The 17369-nt window shown below is 33.9% G+C and overlaps 1 protein-coding gene across 1 annotated transcript in view; it reads right to left on the bottom strand.

Annotated features, from left to right (window-relative positions):
• CAPN7 (calpain 7) overlaps window positions 1–17369 on the bottom strand; it is a 1011285-nt gene that overhangs the window by 449179 nt on the left and 544737 nt on the right. The gene's annotated exons all lie outside the window — the stretch shown is intronic.

Here is a 17369-nt window from a genome sequence, read left to right as displayed (position 1 = left end):
TGTACCACAGAAACCACACCACAAAAAAGTCACTCAGTATTATTGAACCTAAAATACATTCATTTTTGCCAATAGTGAATGCATACAATATGTTCCACAACTTGTGAGAAGAGACAACCATCGAGTCAGCACCAAGTAATCAAAAGGTAACTTTGTAAGCATGTCACCAGAAAGGATGGATAGGCCATAAGTCATGTTGGCAAATAAACTAGATCCTACATTAAAATATACCTCTGAGCTATACCTGACTTTGTAGTTTAAGGGAGCAGGGCAGATTTCTATATAATGGATGCAGACTTGGTCCCTACTCCTAATGCAATTTCACAGATTCTGAAAGATCATCAAGATTGTGTGTGTATGTATAATCCCCCACACACACATACACATATCTACATATGTCTTTATCTATCTATACAGATATATACATATATATATATATATATATATATATATATATATATGTGTGTTATTTTTCTTAGATGGCTATATTTAATATCTCTAAATGAAACTTTGCCAACACTCCAACACTGGCATGGTCGGCAGTAAACTCACTGACCATTAAATGGTTGGCAAAACATGACCAGGTACAGAAAAAGTGAAAAATATCACAAAATACAAAAATATTTTTTTTTTTTGCAGGGGAGGGCAATCCTCCCTGCATCCCCCATATCCATAGCCACATTACTTACACATACCAACTTGGAGATCGCACAACACTGCAGCAAGAGAAAACTCCCTAAACTCAACTGCTTGCCAGTCTCACACTAAGTCTGATCCTGCAATGTCTTCAATGTTTATTATCCAAAGAGTTGTGAAATGGCCAAAGCAGCCAGCTGTTTCCCAACTTTTACATGAAACACACACACACACGTGTATTATATATATATATATATATATATATATATACACACACACACACACACACACACACACACACACACACACACACACACACACACACACACACACACACACACACACACCATATGATGTCACCTAGTCAGCCTAGAAGCATTACTTTACTGGCTTGACAATTCATATATGCACAAATTTGAGTTTGTAGATTTTTATGATCCAAATGACTGAAAATGCTTTAACAAAAATGATTTTTACTTCAAGAAGAAAATACAGTTGTGTAACATAAGAACTTACCATAATAGTAGATGTTTGAACAGATCACTTTAGCAGTAGTGATGACAGATGGGAAATACCCTTCCAAAGGTACCATACATTCTGCCAGTATGCCAATGAGTAGATGCTACTTTGTCTTGAGCCATATGTTTGACCTCAGACCAAGGAATGAGTCTATGTGCTGGTACTTAAGGGCCATACAAGCACACAAATCTTCAGAACTTTCTTGCCGCAGAAATATACTGAGGCAAAGCCCTGAAGGAGGATGAACTCACATAAAAAGTTAGATAAACAATAGAGAAGAGGGAACAAGGTAGACAAAGGGGGCTCCACCTTGGCCCACGGGAAAGAATAATGAGGGGGATTGAAGATGGGTGCATATATTGCAACAGTGATTTATATGAAAATCTACTGTTATGGTAATTTTTTACACAGCTGTACTATGTTCATTATTAGATCACTGTTCAGTAGCACTGACAGATGGGACTAGTCTTAGAGTTTTAACTTAGACTGGGAAGAGGAAGAGACACATAAATGGGGACCAGAAGTCCTTATAGGATGGCCCTAGCATAGCATGTTCTGGCTTTAGAAAAGGCATCAATTTTATAATGTTTAACAAAGTTGTGAATGGAAGACTAAGTATCAAGCTAGCTGCATCCAAAATAGATCTGGAGTCTAGCCCCTTGAAAATGGAACCAAAAGAAGCAAAAGCTCTTATAGAAATGAGCTTTAATTTGACCTTGCAGGGGCATTCCATGGAAATAATAACAGAAGGAAATGGCAAAGGAAATCAATCTAAAATCATTCGATTTTCTTATGGCTTTCATCTTGCCTAAATAAAATCTCAGTAGTATGTGTACATCCAGTTAAGAGATGTATCCTTTCTCCCTTATTTTGAAGGTTAGCAAAAAATGCAGGGAGGTGAAAAGATTGATGCAAGGACATTTCAGAGGCCACCTTAGATATTAAGGATGGGTTAGCTCTATGAGACAACTATCTTTGTGAAATACCTGAAAAGGTGGAATGACATAAGAAAACACAATTCAGAAACCCATATTGTAGATGACAAGGTCATAAGAAAAACTGTTTTTCATGTACAAAACTTTAAAGATGCAGAAGAAGTAGGTTCAAAAGGAGGGTACATAAGCACATAATTCAAATCTCAGGGAGGAAGAACTGGTTTCCTAGTTCTGCACCTATGTCTGTCTTTCTAAATAATTATATATATATATAGTTGCAATCGGTAAGAGCCGACACACAAAAAAAGAGACCATTCTTTCTTTTTTGGTCTTTAACTACCAGCTGCTCTGCAAGTGAGATTTTCATACGGTGGGGTCTGTGAACTTGCCCTTTCTTGTTTTTGTGTGATCTCAGAGTTGGTATAAATAGCTACTGTGTATGGCGGGGCGAACTGGGTGTGCAGGGGGGCCTTGCCTCACCTGTAAAAAGTATTTTTTTAAGATATTCTGTGATTTGATCTTAAAAGATCACTCTTTTTCTCATTCACTCTTCTGAACGTTTGATATTTGATGAGACAATCATATATATTTGCCGCCTTGCAGCACCTAAGTAATGGGTACTAACCCTAACTGCTCAGTCAGTGTATCTCCCTTCCAACTTAACAGTCCCCATCTGGCTCATGGGTCTGGAACACACTTTAAATTGACTTTGTCTGCTGTGACTCTTTTCTTTTTACTAAACAAACTTTATTACATTATTCCAGCATACTGTATTCATGTACAATCCTCATTCAAAAGTGGTTGGCTGTTTCATTTCATACCCTCTCTATCCCAGTTCCCTTTTTGTTCACCTCAAACTCCTTCATGCTATGATTTTTGCACTTGTAGTATTTTAATATTTATTATTTTATTTATTTAACATTTGTTTGCCAGGATAGTCCAAATGGACAAGTATTCATTTTCAGAGGAGTCCTGGAGAGAAAAACTGCATAATTTAATACCCATTTCCATTGCTTTTTTATTTTCTGTCATCTTCTTTCCTCATTTTAGTCATATTTTTCCATCTTCTCCACATACCCAGGAATCTTTTGTATAATTTCTGCTCTTTTTTAATTTCTCCAAGTCTTTTGGATTTCTAATACCATGACTAGAATGGACTCCATTCCTAAGTCAAAGTACAATTAAAGTTCATAAAGTAAGTATTGTTTCAATTTTTTTTACATATGAATGGATTCCATAGTATTTATACATAACATCTTAAATAACTATGTGCATTACTTACATTAGCCTGACACTATAACAGATCTTAATGTATACAATTACTTTATAAGTATGTCCAATCCATTATCAGAGTGTCTGATCAATTATTGCATAGTGTCAATCAATGATAAGACTTTTCCCCAAGGGTTGTTGATAAATGGCTTTGGATAAATTCTTAGTTTTTTAATTTTAATTTCCAATAATGCTGTGGTTTTCAGTAGGCTGTAGAAGTCTTTCAAAGTTGGTATTGTGTTTGTATTCCATCTTCTTGTTACACACTTTCTTGAAATTGCAAGTATAGTCCATACATGTTTGACCTATTCAAATGAGGACCTTCATTCACATTTAATAATACAAGAGCTTTAGTTAAACAAAATGATTAATTAAATAAAGCTTGTAGAAAGTTATTAATACAATTCCAAAATGGATTAATTTTAATAGAATCGAAGAAAATGTTGTTCCAATGTGCATTGTGTACTTGCTCACATCTCCCAACATATTCCTTTTATGGAAGAACTAATTTCACTGATTCTATCTGGGGTTAAGAATGCTCTGTGCAAGCATTTCCAATTAAAAACTTTCCAGTATTGTGCAAAGGATGTATATTTTACCCATAATAACATATATGTTTTAATATCTTCAGTTAAGTGTATTGCATGTCCTTTTGTTATATATTTCCAATATGAGGTTTTGGGTATCGTTTTATTGTTTATCGATATTTTGTAAAATTCTGAAATATTGCTTCCCATGGCAAAGTCATTATATATGATTTTATATATGTATTTTGTCAATTTAGGTATTTCTTTAAATGAAGAATTGTTAATTATTCTACTTAAATCTTGCGAATATGACAGAATACTCTGTAAAGTTAGCCAGCCCTGTTGTGGAATTTTATACGTTGTTTTTATTACTTGCATATCTAAAATGTTTAGTTCTTTAATACATTGGAGCCAACAAACAAATCCTTTCTATTCCCAAGAATTAATAATTTCTATATATTTTATGTGGAGAGTTCTTTGTGACTATAAATGGTGTTAAAAGATCAAACCAGATTTTTAAATCTATATTTCAAATAATCATTTTCCTAAATGAGTCAATGTAATAATTAATCATATAAGTTTTAGTAGGTTTAGTTATGTTATATTACATACTAATACATATGTGCTATGGCAAATTGTTTTTATCTGTTATTTGAAATTTTTTTTGTAAATCAAATTCATTTATTGATATTACAGTTAGTAATTCTTTCCAATTTGCAGAGTAATTTGGACTTATCCAGTCTGAGATTGTTTTAGATATTGATGCTTTTATATATGTTTCTATATCAGGAAAGTTTAATCCTCCTTGTTTCCACAGTCTGATATGATGTATTAAAGCTATTCTGTTTCTTTTGGGAAACCCATAAAAATTTTATTAGGCATGAATTTATTTATTTAAGTATATTCCTTTCTGGCAACAGTTGTATTGCCAAGGCTATATATAGGATCGTGGGCAGTAAAACCATTTTTATTAACTGTAGTCTATCTTCAAATGTTATTATTTTGTTCCATTTTTCCACAGAGATTTTAATTGTATTGACATTATTGTAGTTTTTTGAGACTAATTCATTATTATCCTTGCATAACTCAATTCCTATATATTTTAAGGTAGATTCTTGTTTCCCTATGATGTGATCCCCCTTAGTCTACAGTTGTTTTTTTTTATTTAAATAGAAACATTTAGATTTATTGAAATAAAGTCCTGAAGACATGTGAAATTTGTCAATTAATATATCTAATTCTTCTAATGTCTTTTTTGCATTAATGTTAGTAATATGTCATCAGCAAATAGCATTACTTTAGAAGTGTATTGTTCATAAACATCTATTCCTTTGATTTTTATAATGTTATGAATTGAATCTTCCAATATTGCAATAGCCAGAGCAAATACAAGAGATGACATGGGACTTCCTTGTTTAGTGCCTTTTGTTATATGTATAGATTCAGAGGTAAAAGGACCTAACTTGACATACACTAAATTGTTTGCATATATATTCTTTAGGAGATGAAAAAAGGATGCAGGAAATTCAAATAGCATTAGGATTTTGAATAAATAGTCCCAATTTAGGGAATCAAAGGCTTTCTCTATATCTAAGCCAATTATGAGTGTTTCTTTATTTTCCTTTAATAACATAATCTATAAGAGAAATTATCCTTTTAATATTGTCATGTGGGTGCCTATGATGTATAAATCTAGTGTGATCATTATTTACTGTTTTGGATAGTGGTATTTTCATTCTGTTAGATAATATTGTCAAAAATATCTTATAGTCATTATTTAATAATGATATAGGTCTATATGAGGTACAGAGGTTTGGGGATTTGTTTTCCTTTAGGATTGGTGTGATTAAGGAATTTCTCTAACAGGGTGGTATTAAAGCATGTGACTGAATTTCTAATAGAGTTTTATGGAAGAGGGATAGTATCTTTGAAGGAAAAAGTGTATACATTTCCATAATTATGCCATTTATACCTGGAACTTTATTATTTTTACACTCTTTTATTGTATATGTAATTTTTTTGTAGGATATGGGTGCTTGCAGATCTAGTTTTAATTTTTCTGTTTTTTTATATTAGAACATTTTTCATCTAGATTTAATTGATGGATATGTATATTTTCTTTTTGGAAATGCTCTATATAGTGATTTCTACAGGTATCAAGAATGTCACGTATATCAGAGACATTTTTTCCCTTTCTTTTCATGGAAGATAATTTTAATGTTATTAGCTTTTGATTGTATTTTGATTCTTGTGGATAAATTATGTAGATATTTGGGAGAAGTGACCAAAGTATTAATTTTTAGTTTTTCTACAGCTAAACTAGTTTTATGTGTTAGAATTTCGTTGTATTTATTGTTTAATACTTCTTTCTTTTTCATCTCCAAATTATTTTGATTTTTTTTCAGCTTTTACTGACAAAATTTTGGATTGTAGATATAATAATTCAAAATCCCATTCTCTGATTTTTTTTAATACCAACTTAGGGTTTTACCATACATGTAAGCTTTTATTTAACTCTGTGGTGTAATTAATATACAAGAAGAACTGTAATTCAGATAACCAGTGTTTGAACTCTTTAATTTTAGTTATAGATGCTGGAATTCTGGAGTTAAATATTAATGGTTTGTACCCATTTTGAAGTTTTAGTATCAATGAACTGTGGTCTGAAAAGGGGCAGGGAGTGATTAAGAAATTAATGATTTTAAAGTGTAAGTCATGGGCAACAAATATTTTATCTATTCTAGTTTGGGTACCAAATCTGTGATCTAACAAAGATTTATCTTCTTTAAATTTGAAAGTGTCTACAAGATGAAATGATTCTACCCACTTTTTTTAAAGCTTTTGATACAGCAGATGTACATAGCGGTCTTTTATTTGTAGTTTTAGAAATATCAAATATACAGTTAAAATCTCCTCCTAATATTAAGTTGTCTTTATAATTACTGGAAATTAAATCCAAATGTTTTTTTAACAGTCCCTGTTCCAATGCCTGGGAACCAGTATAGACTGGCTAGGGTCCATATTCTGTTGTTATATTTAACTATTACTCATGCCATAAAGCCCTCTTTATCCTCATTCTTATAAATGATTTCTGGGTTAATCACATTTGTTTTCCATAAAATTGTTACCCCTTTTGTCTTTGTCTTATAAGCCGATTGTACCAATATCACATATTCCTTAGGATTCCATTTGTAATTGTCATTTGTTTTGAAATGAGTTTCTTGAAGGAAGACAATTTGTGCTTTGTTCAATTTTAAATATTTCAGTAGAGTTGATCTCTTGCTACGATTGTTTAAGCCATTGGTATTTAAAGATAATAAAGTTAAATCCATCTTTGGTTATTTAGACTATGTAATGTTTTTGTTTTATTGTGACTACTAAACATTTTCCTCTGATAACTATAAAGTATATGTTTGAGCTTTTAAGGGAAAATTGTCAGTTTTATACTTTGAGTGTTTACCGATACAGTAATTGGTCAGGCATACTAAAATGTTTTTGTGAAATAACAAATTTAAATTACTAAATGTTAACAAAACTAAGATCCACACTAGCCATGGAATGAAAATCATTCCTAATCTGATGGATAAACCTAAGTCCATCAGATTATCACTCATACCTTGACAATCTAGAAATCTGAGCTCCATAATTATCATATGGAGAATATTTGTAATAGGAATAAGCAATATTTATATCATTTTGAACAGATATAGTACTATTGTAGATTAGACATAATTCTAATACAATATAAATGTCTACTTATTGTATAAACAATATTTAAATGGAAGATAGATGACAAGCAATTCAATCATAGTGAAGTAGGATGGAGGAGATTTTATGGCACACAGTTATTTAACATATTCACCCTTATTGATGAAGTCTTTCAAAACGTATTACTTAATATAAATAGATGGTTATAATATTTATACCTAATGTTTATAGTACAATGTATTTTACTGGATATATCAGAAGTTATATTTCATTGCTTGCCAGCATTTAAGTAATCACTTTGTTGCTAACTTACTTAAAGCATCAATTTTGTTTTATGTGAACATTGATGAAAGTTAGTGCATTTTAATTATCAGTGCATCCCTCTTCCCCCCATTTCCTACACATGAGGATTTTCATATGTCATTTCTTATTATAAAATGAGTGAAATGATAGGTTAAAAACATCAAATTCACTTATTGTGATTAATGATTACAAAGTTCCCTTTCCAAATTCATAAATTGCCATTTTATGGCATATACTGAAAGTTTTTAGACTTAAATGGCAATGTTCTATTTTGTATAATCAGCAAAGGTTAAAGTGAGTGATTACTGTCAATTTAATAATATTTGTTTAGAATATAATTGTTGTATTCTGTGGCATTCCTAGTTGAGGCTTCTATTGTTTCCATTGAACAACAGTTTGATGTCATGTATAAAACACTAGTTAACTTAGTAACAACTTAAGTATTATGTAAGGTCAAGATGGGTTACAAAACCACAATTCAAGTTAAAGCAATTATATGACTTGTTATGCACATTTACTTATATAAGAAAATCATCATGCTTCCCCTTGATGTTCAATGTAGTGTATGTCATTTATGACAAGTTGACAGTAGTGTTATTATACACAAGTCCATGTTATTAAATCCTGTCTTTTATATCTAAATTCAGTTGACTGCTTTATCTTATATGACAATTATATATTTTATGTCTAGATTTACTAAAATCATACATTATATAACTATTGTGTTTTTTTTTTTGGCTGCTGCTTAGTTATTTGAGAGACCGCAAGCTAATGCTTATCCTTATTATTAGCTCCTTCCAAGCATGTTTATACAGTCCACAGACTTTAAATTATAAGACCCTTCCAGTTTCTTATTTGTTATAAGTATATTTCCATCCTTACATACACACATATCAGTACTTTAAGCAGGGGCAACAATATCCATCCAGGTTTGTCAGAATACCATTCACTAGTTTATGTGGTGTGTTTCTAGGCTGTTTTTAAAATATCCAAACCAATATTTGTCCTGTTCCATTTTACCAGCCTGTTCCATGCAGTGGCTGCTCTGCCAGTGAACCACACAACACATCTTCCATTCCCACAGATATTTCCACAAAGGAAACTTGATAACTCTCTAGCACTTCCCGTTAACCCCAAATACCCCTAGAATCAGCTCTCCCCATATGCCCATCATGTCCGAGCAAGCTCACCTCTCAGATCACTGCAAAGGGTTCTGCACAAAACCAAATGCTCTTAGTCTTTCACAAATAACTCAGACTTCCACTCTTATGTAAGTCCTTAATGTGTTTGGATCAAAATACATTTTAAATATAAAATTGCACTTATTTATTTATTTTTTTATTTTTTATTTTTACTTTTTATGAAGAATCAACTTAATAAGCTAAGTGTTAGGAGACCATCATTATGTGTACATGTGGTTTAAAACAGCCCTTTTATTATATATATATATATATATATATATATATATATATATATATATATATATATATATATATATATATATATTTAAAACCAAAAACATTGCCAAGAATACTCTCAGAGGCTCCTCAAAGCCATTAAGCATTATTGTCACTGTTTCCATAGCAAGCTGGGAGCATCTGTTTCTGTTAGTGTGTCTGTGTACTGCATACCAGAGGTTTGTGATGCACCTGAAGCAAAGCTTCACTTCACTGCAACTTCAAGCCTAAATTCCCTTCCTTCCAGTAAGGCAGCAGCCAGGAAAAGAACGGAGAACAAACAGATAAAAAAACTGCCAACAAGCTGCCACAACAAGAAATAACACATTCTTCCAGCCCTTCCCACCTCTCACTCAGCAGATGTATAAACAAACTATTCTCTGCCAAAATATCCCAAATCACAGTTTTCTCCACCCCCTTCTCCTGGATCCAGGCTAAAACACCAAATGTCTCTTCCTAATACACAAGCATCAGTAAACCTCGATCACAAGCCGCAACCCACAGCTTCCCAGATATGAAAACGGCAATATACAACAGCTGCGGACACAGCTGCATCCACACACACCAAATCAGCAATGATCAAACAGCACTCGAAGCTATGACACCTGCCATAACTGATATTAACTATGTTTAAACAGAATAATAATGACATTTGTACTAGCTGCCAGACACAGCTGCATCCATACACACCATATCAGGATTGATTAAAAAGCACTTGTAGCTGTGATACCTGCCATAACTGATATTATCTATATTTAGGCAGAATAATGATGAAATTTGTACTAAGAGCTTGCTACTACTATTTAACCAGGATATACATGACATTTCTAAATCATACTTTAACTGAAGAAGGCATTAGTCTCCATGACAGCATTTTTTTTTCAAAACATTCTACTGTTACTGCTATTATATATGATGTTAATTTGTTACATTTGAGTCTGAACTCTGATGAAAGGTACCTTGTTGAATTAGTTAATTACTTAAATTATTATAAGTAAAAACAATGAAAAATGAACAAGATAAGTATTCAATGAGTTCAAGTAGGGGAATAGAAACTTCTTTGTTTATTTTATATGTTGCTTCGTTTGGCTTATATATAATGTAAATAGTAACCCATCTTGACCTACCTTTGTTTGTGAATAATTACTGGAATCTTTGAACATTCTGAATAAATCATTACTGTTTCTCAGTTGCTTAAGAAACCCTCCTTTTTTAAATAAAAACAGATGACAAGTGATGGACCATATCAGTTGATACTTTGAGAGATGTAGTTGTAAGAATAATTTTTTGGGACAGCTATCTTGGAATCAGTTTTTTTGTTTCTTCTTTCTAGCATCAGTCCAAGGATTTGTTTCTTTTATTCTTTTAAGAGTAGGGGCCATCCATTCCATTTCTTCTGGAATAGACCCTATGTTGTTGTTTTTGATGAATAAAATAGCTTCTTCATAGTCATTAAAGGTTCACATCTCATTAGCAAAATTTATTTTTTATCTTGGCTGGAAAGGCCAGCTGTGCTTTAATGTTGTTTTGTTTCAACAGTTTTATTATTGGCCAGACTTTTTTCCTTTGTTCTAGTATTCTGGAAGAATAATCATTGTCACACCTTATCAGGATTTGATTGTATTTTAAGGGTGATTTTCTCCAAGCAGATTTTAATATTAGTTCCTTGTCCAGAAGTGAAAGAAATTTTATAACTATGGATCTAGGTAGAGTATTCAAACTGTATGACCTCATTACCAGCTGTGGGTTGGGTCTCACCCTCAACCTATATTGTTGGCCTTTCCAGCCAAGATAAAAATAAATTTTGCCAATGAGATGTGAACCTTTAATGATTATGAAGAAGCTACTGTATTCATCAAAAACCCAGTTTGGGTTTGTAAAATGCAGATCATGTCTCCTAAACCTGATAGACTTCTTTGAAGCAGTCACCAAAGCCGTAGACAAGGGTAAGATGGTTCACACAGCCTATCTAGATCTTGCCAAGACTTTCAACACCATCCCCCACTCTGGAATTATAGATAAACTCACTAAACTAGGTATAAATCCCTATGTCACAAGATGGGTTGCCAACTGGCTCACTGACAGAACCCACACAGTGAAAGTAGCAGACTCCAAATCCGACTTCAGACCAATGACAAGTGGAGTACCACAGGGTTCGGTCCTGGGCCCTCTCCTGTTTGTTATCTACCTCTCTGAAGTACAGGCTAACACAGAAGGTCTTTGGCTAACGAAGTTCACAGATGACTGCAAACTAGGAGCCATAATCAAAACTCCTAATGATGTGGACATCCTACAAAAGGGCCTCACTGAGACAGATGCCTGGTGTCAAAGCCATGGCCTCAACCTCAATGCCAAAAAGTGCATTGTCATCCCCTTTGGTAAAAACTCTGTACCCATGAACTACAACATAAGCAGTAGAATACTTAACACCAAAAGTGTGATAAGAGACCTTGGGACACAGGTGGACAGCAGTCTCTCCTTTGATAATCCCATCGCCACAGTGGTCAGGAAATCCTTCTACGTGGCACACCTCATCACAAAAGGTTGTTCCCCTCTATTCATCACTCATTAGACCCATTATAGAGTACAATGCCCCTTTTGGTATGTACCTCACAAGACATCTACAACAACTGGAAACACCGCAGAAATACCCCACAAAGAGGATTACTTCAAACAGATGCCCTATGCAGACCATCTCAAAAACTCCAGCTTTACTCCGTCGCATATCGCCTACTCAGAGGTGATCTCTGCCTAACATACAAAGCTATGTCAAACCCAGAGCTGTTGGACATGCTCCACTTAAAGAAATCCCAATCCCTCTGACCTACACGCTCTAGGGACCTAAACCTTGTCACCACAATAAACAGAACATGCCAGAGGGATAGATTCCTGTCCCAGAGATTTCCCATACTCTGGAATAAACTACCTATCTATATCAAACAAAGCTCCTCATTAGCACTCTTCAAGAAAAATCTTGATGATAAGGAACTATTGATAAGGAACATACAAAGCTATGCCAAACCCAAAGCTGTTGGGAAATAGGAAATTCACCCTGGGGATCACCTCTGTGGCTCTGCTCAACAGTGGCACAGGAAAATAATTTTCTTGTTTGGCAAAAGCCAGGGTACCTTTTTGGCTGGGCTTGTATAGGCCCCAGGGCTGACAGCCTAGTACCTACCTATGAACCTATGGTGAGTATTTGTTGAGTTAGAAGCAGGTTTCCTCAGTGCTCTATGCGCCCTTTCAATTCCAAATGAAAGTCCCTCTTTCAAGTCTAAAACTTCAGGAATCTAGGTTAAGAATGAAATAATGTCTTCTCCTTCAATGTTTTCAGGCAGATCAAAGATCCTTATGTTGTTTCTCCTTTCCCTGTTTTCTATTTTTTTAAGCAGGCATGTATTCTATTTCAAGCAGAAATTCTTTTTGGAATTCTTCCTCTTTGAGTCTCCCTTCAATGTCATTTAGAGAAGTCTCTATATTTGTTATTTTTGTATGGTGTTGCTATAATAGTTCCTTAAGAGTATCAGTCTGTTTTTGAGAATTTAATTTGAGGTTTTCAAAGTCATTTTTACAGTCATCCATCTTCAAAGATAGTTCCTGTAATGTAGATGTCATCAATTGCGGCTCTCTTTTTCAAAGCAGCATCTGGATGAGAATTCTTTGAATTGTTCATATTCAGTGATACAATATATCTCCAAGTTTGTACATCACCACCAAATTAGATATTTATGTAGTTTTGTAGTTTATCTATATATTTCCAAAGTTTTAAACTTGAAAATAACATTTTCCTACATTGTTATACTAGTTTATGGAGCTCTCAAAATTTACTGCTCTCAGTTGGCCATCTAGGCTCTGCCCCCTATTTAAATTTTTGAAGTCAGTCAGAAGTGCTCTTTGCAGCACCCACAATGTGCCCAGTAATGACGACTTCTGCAATTTGTATGGGGGTTACATGTATTGGTACAAAAATCTAAAACTGAAAACTCACAAACGAATAACAGAAAGGCTCTACTGAAGAATAGTAGTGTCCACAAATTTACTGAAGTGCTTTTCGTTCAAGTACCATACAGAACTTCATCAGAGCAAACATCTAACAATTTCCTCAAGTGTTGCTTCAGGTAGTTTACTATTAAGGAGTGGTTGGGTACACCCCCCTGTTTCTCTTGGTCTTCATCTCATCTTGTATATCTAAAATCAGGTAATCTGGATAGCCTCTTTTAAGGAACATTTTCCTTAAAACTTCACATTCAAGAAAGAAGTCTTTAAAATCTATAACTATTCCTCATACAAGGTTAGCCCACAACTTGTTGAATTATTAGCTATAGTCCCTTTTAGAGAATCCCTATGAGAGGAGTTTAAGAATTGAAAGTAATTTTCCTAATAACAACTATATGGTTAGTTTTATAACACCATTCAGCATGGGTGCACACAGTATAAGGGACATTTTATGTAAAAACTGGTCCCTAATAATGAGTGAACCCCAATTTTGTACAAAAATAGGTGAACACCCACAGGTAATCTTTAAAAGAGGACACAATTTAAAAAACCTACTGGACCACAAGAAAAGGACTAACACTAGGTTACAAGGGATGTTCAGATGGGAGTGTTGTCCCTATTGTAAACACACAGACTTGGGTCAAACATTCATGGTTGGAAAACAAAAATATAAGTTAAACAGGAAACTTAACTGTAATTCTAAATTAGTAGTTTATTTAGCCCAATGCCAACAATGCCCGGCTTTTTATGTCGGGAAGACTGATAGGAAATTAAAATAGCGTCTTTATGAACATATATACATCAATAGGGCTAGAACAGAAAATGCTCTGCCTAAGCACATAGTAAAATTTGAGAACCACAGTTTTAAATTTAGAGGTATTGACCAAGTTGAACCTGATAACAGATGGGGTCCGTTTTCTTTGTTACTGGAGAAGTTAGAGCTGATATGGCAAATAAAACTGAATGCCTTTATATATCCAGGCTTGAACGAAGCTTGCTCTATCACCTGTTTATTAAAACTTAAAAGCTTGCTAAGATAAACAGATTAAACTTTAGATTTTAAGGAAAATTTTAACAAGGAATGTATGTTGTTTTACATGTTGTCACTATTCTTGTGTAAATGTGTGCACACTTTGTTGTTTTAAACTAGCACATTTTTAAACCAGTGCACTTACAGGATTCTTTAGAAACAAGGAAGTGCAAGAAAGATTCAGAATGCATAGGGTTGAGTTTAACTTAAGCATTTAAATGCAATTAAGAAGCTGAGCTTGATTATAGGTCAAAAACACATCACATGACAAGTCTGAATTCTTATAAAAGAAGCTTTGTACTTTAAATCTATTTATTCTGATGAAATTCAGTATGGTACTTGAACAAAAAGCACTTCAATAAATTTGTGGATACTACTATTCTTCAATGGAGCCTGTTACATGTACTGGCAACATATCTAAATACGATTGTAGATTCTTTTTTTATAAGACCTGTTGCTCCTATTAGTATTGGAACCGTCTGGCTATCTTTCTTCCACATTGCACTCGTTTCTGCCTGCAAATCCTAATATTTTATGACTTTGTGTCTCTGCATATGCAAGATACTGTAGTCACTGGGTATGGCGATTTCAATGATCAATGCTACTTTTGTCTTCTTTCATGGACCACTATATCCGGTTTTCTAGCATCTATCTTTTGAACTGTTGGTAATGGATGATCCATGTGATGTAGACTTCATCATTTTGTTTAATGCTATGTGGCTCATGTTTTCAGTGTTTTTCAGCCACTTCAATACCATAATGTTTGCACAGCCCACAGTGCAACAGTCTTGCCATATTATTATTATTATGCCTTTCAGTATACAGTCCTTCTGCTATTAGTACGTCACAACCAGCAACGAGGTGTGCAGCTGTTTCCAATTCTGTTTTACAAAACCTACATATCTGTTTCTCCTACATGTTCAATGGACTTTGTAAACCAATGTGTACGTAGCCCACTATATTGGGTTGCCAATATTAACCCTTCATCTCTTGGTTTGACTTCCCCTCTCCTTAAACATTCCTGTGTTCAATCCTAATCAACGTGAGGTTCTTCGAGAAGTTTCCTATACTTGCAGCTATATTTATGCATTTTCCACATTTCTTGCCTTCTCATCTGGTACTTCACCTTATATTCTTTCTTCAGTTTTTTGGCTCATTCAGTTGCTGCCTGATTTTTATTTACTTCTGGTTTGATTTCTATTCCTGCTTGACTCTGATATGCTTCTGCTAAACTAAGCAGAGAAGTCATCTCAGATTTATTCTCCTCATGTTTCCAACTTTCACTATGTCACGGTCTTGTGAGGTCAGCAGATACATGTGCAGTCCCACGATTGTAGATCTAAACATGTAATCAATTTCAAGGAGGCTCATCCCAACTTAGGAACAGGGAATATATAATCTGGGTATACACTGATTTGTATAAATCATTCGGCGAGCATAAAGCATCCTTCTTGTTTTCCTGTCTAATCTATCCAAAATGTTTTGTGGCCAGTCAATTACTCCAAAGCTATAAGTTAGGACAGGAAGAGCAAACTGGTTTATAGCTTGAATTTTGTTCCTAGATGTCAATGCTGTTTTCAAGATTTATTTAAGCCTTCTAAAGTATTCCTTGCTAAGTTTTATTCACATTTGTTCACCTTTTATTGTTGATCCTTCATCAAAACCCAAATATTTATACACTCCCTCTTGCTCAAGTTCATTTATATCACATTCTTGTCCCAAACTAATGTTTTCTTGGTGTTGCAGTTTTCCTGCTTTAAAGGTGGATTTTGCATGTTTATCACGACCAAATGACATTCTTATATCATCTGAAAAAATGTTGACAATTTGCAGTTGTGCTTTCATTTCCTCATCTGATGAGCTATACAGTTTTAAATTATCAACAAAGAGAAGATGAGAAGTCTTTACACTTTTTCTAGGAGTTAAATGATAGCCATGGCCTAAGCTATTAAGTAGACAGCTTAATGGGTTAAGGGCAAGACAGAACAGGAGTGGTGACAAAGAGTCACCCTGGAATAGTCCCCTTTAAATTTGTATCCCTAAAATAATAATCTGTCCTTTATCATGGCTTAATTGCAAAGTGGTCTGCCACTGTTTCAAGGTCACTGTAATGTAGTCAATCAGTGTAGGATGTATCTTAGACATTTTTAAGCACTCTCTTATCCATGAATGTGGGATACAATCAAATGCTTTTTTTTGTAGTCAATCCATGCCATACTTAGATTCCTCCCCTTTTTACAGTTCTCCACCATGACTTTATTTAACAACATATGATCCCTTGTTCCATATGGCTTTGTTTTATTGCCTTTTGTTCTATTGCCATAATTGAGTTTTCTTCTAAATGACTATAAATTCTGTTGGCATCAATTCCAGCTTACAGTTTATACATCATTGGAAGGTAAGTTATTGGTCTATAATTTTTAGGGTAGCTTGCAGGTTCACTCTTAAGAGCACTGTTTTTCCTGTTGTTAGCCAGGTTGGTGTTTGTTCAGGGTACCCATATAAATAGTTCTTACGCATGGCTAAAACTTCATGCAAAAATGTTAATACTTTTAACCAGAAGTTAGGTACTGCATCTGGGTCTGGGGTTTTCCAATTAGAGGCTTTTCTTAACTTTGTTTCAATTTCTCCTGCTGTTACTTCTTCCCATTCCATATCCTGTACCTTTAAACTTCTTATTCTTTCTTTTATTTCTTCTATCCATTTAGGATCTTTGTTACGTTTCACAGGATCTTCATAAATACTTCTCTAAAATATATCTATAAATACTTTTCCAAAATATATCGATTTCTTTTTTTTTTTGGTGGTCTTTCAATTCCTTTTACCTTGTTTCCCAGTTGTCTATAAAACTTTTTGGGTCATCAATAAATTGCTTATTTTGTACTTTTCCTTTATATTTATCTGTGTATCTTCTACGTTTTTCCACCTCTGCTGAGATTTTTAGTTTGCTATTTGCGATAGTGCACGATAGATCCTGATCTGTTCT

Source organism: Protopterus annectens, chromosome 2.part2 (genome assembly GCF_019279795.1).
Source record: "Protopterus annectens isolate FY-2018-M chromosome 2.part2, PAN1.0, whole genome shotgun sequence".
Lineage (NCBI taxonomy): Eukaryota > Metazoa > Chordata > Ceratodontiformes > Protopteridae > Protopterus > Protopterus annectens.
The sequence above is the reverse complement of the archived record's forward strand: the minus strand, read 5'-3'. Positions and strand labels throughout refer to the sequence as shown.